A 5,009-nucleotide genomic window follows, 5' to 3' on the forward strand; every position below is an offset into this window, starting at 1 on the left:
CTCCAGCCCACCTTTGTGCCAAGTTTGCTTGCACATTAGGGATTACGAGCTGTTGGATGGACTCCCCTCCTAATTTTCTCATGACTAGCGTTATGGCTGATCATGCAGGAGCTAGAGATGATTGAATAAAGTTCTCATTTCCCCGCAAAAAAAAGTGTATATAGGCAGAATAGTTTTTTTTTGAGAGAGAACCAGGCAGAATAGGTATATACCTACGTCTACGTGGCTCCCCTGTAATAACTCAGATCGAAACACACTCGCGTGCGAGAGTTTTCGTTGCACACCTGGTTGCGTAGCTATAAGGCTCTGTGCCTAGGTGCGTCTCCAGCTACGTATAGTCTGCTGTGCTGACGGCCGTAAAGTAGTCAACCGGATAGTGAGCTGCGTCTCATCGGAAAGTAGACGACAAGTTGACACCTGCGCCGGCATCGATCATTGTACTTGTACGTGCGTGTTGTTCCCAAGGCGTACGTACGTAGGAGTACAAGCCAGTTGCTCTCAATGATCGTGGAAAAGTACTTCCGCGAGTCGCATCCTGAAATCGAGCCTGCGCCAACGCGTCTACTCTCCACAGGACCAACAGCACCCACATCCTCTCGACGCTCGGTTCGCCGCGCAGGTGGAGGCAGCGCTCTCGTGGCCAGAAGCGGGACGAATCGACGATTCCGGCGGCCTGCCGGCGGTGACGACCGGATCAGCGCCCTCCACGATGATCTGCTCCTCCTCGTCTTGAGGGAGGGACTCGCGCACGGCGCTCCGCACAGGGCTGCTATCCAGTCGCTGGGCGCGCCTCCCACGCGAGCTCCCTGCCCTCGACTTGAGGGTCGGCGACATACTGCCGCGGCGCTACCGCCGATGGGTCCTCCTCCACAGCCACATTTATCACAAGGGAACTTATATACCGTACAGACTCGACGGCATAAAGGAGCAGCTCATGCCTAACATCAGGAGATACCAGCGCCGCGCCATGCGCGCCTTGTCCAGATCATTGTTTTGGGTACCGCTCGAAATTTCGCGAGCGGTTACCGCTACCCCACGGAAAATACTCATACCAAGCAAAAAAATTCGAGTTTTTTTGAAATTTGAATTCAAACGATCACTCTGCTGTTAAATAAGCGGCATCTCTCATGTAGCAACAGCGCTCACACTGGCATAGTGGCAAAGGCTTGCTTTGTGGAGCTGCATGTTGCGGTTCGAGTCTTACCTTCCACACTTTTTCTTTCTTTTTTAGAATGCGAAAGTAAAAAACTAACAGAGTTGAAAAATTCTGGAGCCGCAGGAGTCGAACTCGAAATCTCTGACCAAGCGGCATCGGTGGGTGCGTGTGTTGAGCCACTACGCTAGGAGAAAGACTGTGATATTATGAAGTTAAAAGTTTATCTATATCAACTTTGAAATATTTGAATTCAAAATTTGATTTTGAATTTCGTCCGAATTTTTTCCGGTATTTCGTGGTTACCGTAACTCCGCCTATGTCTTCTAGGCATAGCCGGTCCCAAGCCCGGATAAAGGAGGAGGGTTGTGATAGGCTTGGCTTGCCAACGTAAAAACTAGCCAGTTCCATAGGTATGAAACCCATTTGAGCGAGAATAGTACTAGGATGGGTGACCTCCTAGAAAGTCCTCGTGAAAGGGTTTCATATCTAAGGGTTGTGATAGGCTTGGCGAGCCAACGTAAAAACTAGCCAATCTTTTGGGTATGAAACCCATTTGGGCGAGAGTAGTACTAGGATGGGTGACCTCCTGAGAAGTCCTCGTGAAAGGGTTTCATATCTAGCCTACCCCAACTTGTTTGGGATAAAAGACTTCGTAAGTAAGTAAGTATTTCGTGGTTACCGTGGGAACCGTGAATTTCGGTGCCCCTCGATAAAAAAGCCTCGCTTGGGATCCAAAACCTTGGTCCAGATCCGTTAATAGCCTCTTGGACGCCGACGACAGCGCCCAAGCTCGCCGGAAAGTTGATAGGCTGAGGCTCGAGTTCTTCATCACCCACAAGGCCACAACACAGCCTGCATGAACCGGCTAATTTCCAAGGCCATGGATGCTTGGGGGATCAATGAACTCGAGGCTGTTGCTAAGCCAACTCACTGGCATCAAACAGTCCACACTTTTCCCAGCCATGGCCTCTGCCAAGATCCCCGCTCCTCATCCCTGAGGAGCCTTAAGCTTGGAGGTTGCCTGCTCCCGCCGCTGCACGACTACAGCGCGCTCTCTACGCTCGTCCTGCAAGACATACCGGAGTTGTCCGGGGCAGCCTACGAGGGCATCTTCACCTCGTGCACGCGGCTACTCGTGCTGCACCTCCACTCCTGCAGTTGCACTCAGGACAAGGTCGTGGTGGTGGTGGATGCCCCCAGCTCAGAGATCGGAGAGCTCGTCGTCCACGAGTGCAAATTCTCGATGTGCCTCGGGGCACTTCCCAAACTCGAGAGCCTAGCCTCGATCGAGACCGGAGTGCACTTCGAATCAACTTCATTCCCCTGCCTCAGGCGATGGAACCTCGCATGTAACATCGGTGTCAGATTGGACGGATTGCGCCAATACTTTGCGCGGCACCTAGAACTGGATTTGTTTCTTGAATGCACCCCGGATATAAGCGACATGATTATCCGCTTCACCGGACCTGACAGATGGATCGAGCCGTCTAGCTCCCCGTCGTCATTACTGTTACCTAACCTCAGGCGGCTGCTGGTCGCCGATGTGCCTTCGTCCTGGGATGTGTCATGGCCCCGTCTTCTCCTTGAGGTGGCACCCTCCCTCGAGATCTTCCACATTCACATTGCCCCTTGCATGGAGGAGCCGGGCGATGAGATATCATGGCAGCCCGCAAAGCTTCGGCGGCATCACCTCAAGGAATTTGTAATGGCTGGTTTTGAGGGGACGGAAAGGCAGATTTACCTAGTCAAGTTTGTCATGGGAGTATGTACGGCATTGCGCCGTGTCGCCATGTTCAAGAGTGGACATGCTCTGGATAAGGGGCACTGGGACTGGGAGATGGTGACGCACCAAAGCACATGGACTGAAGAAGAGAAGGGCTCGTTGCTGGAGCAGATCACGGGTGGGGTTTCTTCCTCCACAACTCCTGTTCAACTCAACTTCGGCTGATGCACTCGTGTTTGTTCATGTCTCGCAAAGCCCCTTGCATACACAATGTTAGCTGTGTAAATCCCGAAAATCCAATTCGGCTTTTGGGAGCATATGCTCCTGCCCATGAAAAATGTTTTTTTTTCAAATATAAAAAAAAGAAAAAAGAAAAATAGATGTGCTCATTGTCACACCAAAACGCTAACTGCAAATTCTTAGGAGGAAAGCTTAAGTATTTCGATCTAAGCAAAAAAACAAGTTATTTTTTGTTTGGAGGTAACACTTTTTTACCGACGAATCATCGTCACCCCGTTTCAATAACAAGAACATCTACGAATTTTTTTAGAATTTATAAATTTTATTTACTATTTATTTTGAATTTACTGTTCATTAGGGAGCATATGCTCCCAAGAGCCAAAACAACCCTCTTCTCTCTCTTTTTTTTGTTGGGCTCTTTGGCCTTTTTTTCTTCACTTGAGAAAATGCTCTAATAATGAATATGATGATCATCACACTTTTATTTACTTACAACTCGATACTATAACATAAGACTCTATATGTATGCCTCTGACGGTGTATCGGGATGTGCAATGATCTAGCATAACATGTATAAATAATAATAACGGTGGTTGAGCCACAAATACTATGTCAGCTATGTGATCATGCAAAGTAATATGACAATGATGATTTGTGTCATAAAAATGAAACGGTGGAAGTTGCATGGCAATATATTTTGGAATGACTATGGAAACACCATAATAGGTAGGTATGCATGCTATTTTGAGAAAGATATAAGGAGGCTTATATGTGTTAAAGCATATCATATCACGAGGTTTGGATGCACCAGTGAAGTTTGCACCACATCTTAAGGTGAGAAAGGGCAATGCACGGTACCGAAGAGGTTAGGAAATTGCGGAAAGGTGAGATTGTGTATGATCCATGAACTCACATTAGTCATAAAGAACTCACATACTTATTGCTAAAGTTTATGAGCCTCAAAGTAAAGTACTACTACACATGCTCCCGACCTTCACGCAAAGGAATACACTCAATAATACATCATGATCCAACTTCATAGCATAACGGGAGACTATGCGTGCATGGGGAATCACAAACCTTAATACCAATATTCTTACTAAACCACAATTACTCACTAGCACAACCCACATAGTACCACCTTTATATCGCAAATCTATTACAAGGAATCAAACTTATCCTACTCAGTCATCTACATGATTTTTTCATTATATCCCTCTTGAATACCTATCATATTAGGACCAAATTCATAAGTTGCACTAATTGTCAGTACTATTATCAATTCTCAAAAAGATATAAGTGAAGCATGAGAGTGCAACTATTTATTTAAAATGTAACTACTGTCATGCTCTAAAAGATATAAATGAAGCACTAGAGCATCTGTCTGGCTCAAAAGATATAAGTGAAGCACATAAAGTATTCTAACAAATCACGAATAATGTGTGTCCCTCTTAAAAAGGTGTGTTCAATAAAGATGACTATGACAACCTAAAAAGCAAACAAAGCAAAGACTCATATAATACATGACGCTCCAAGTAAAACTCATATCATGTGATAAATAAAAATATAGCTCCAAATAATATTACCCATAATTGGTAGAAGGAAGAGGGGATGCCTTCCAGGGCATCCCCAAGCTTAGATGCTTGGGAGTCCTTGAATATTACCTTGGGTTGCCTCGGGCATCCCCAAGCTTAGGCTCTTGCCACTCCTTATTCCTTTATCCATCCTGATCTCACTCAAAACTGGAAAACTTCAGCACACAAAACTCAACAAAACCTTCGTGAGACCCGTTAGTATAACAAAGCAAATCACTACTTTAGGTATTGTTCTAAACCCATTCATATTTTATTATTGCATTTTACCTATTGTATTCTAACTTCACCATGGCTT

General features: G+C 46.0%; 1 pseudogene; it reads left to right on the forward strand.

Moving 5' to 3' along the window:
- Window positions 1–501: 501 nt before the first annotated feature.
- LOC119272425 lies at window positions 502–3,104 on the forward strand (annotated as a pseudogene).
- The last annotated feature ends 1,905 nt before the right edge of the window (window positions 3,105–5,009 follow it).

Source organism: Triticum dicoccoides, chromosome 3A (genome assembly GCF_002162155.2).
Source record: "Triticum dicoccoides isolate Atlit2015 ecotype Zavitan chromosome 3A, WEW_v2.0, whole genome shotgun sequence".
In the NCBI taxonomy this organism is placed as follows: domain Eukaryota; kingdom Viridiplantae; phylum Streptophyta; class Magnoliopsida; order Poales; family Poaceae; genus Triticum; species Triticum dicoccoides.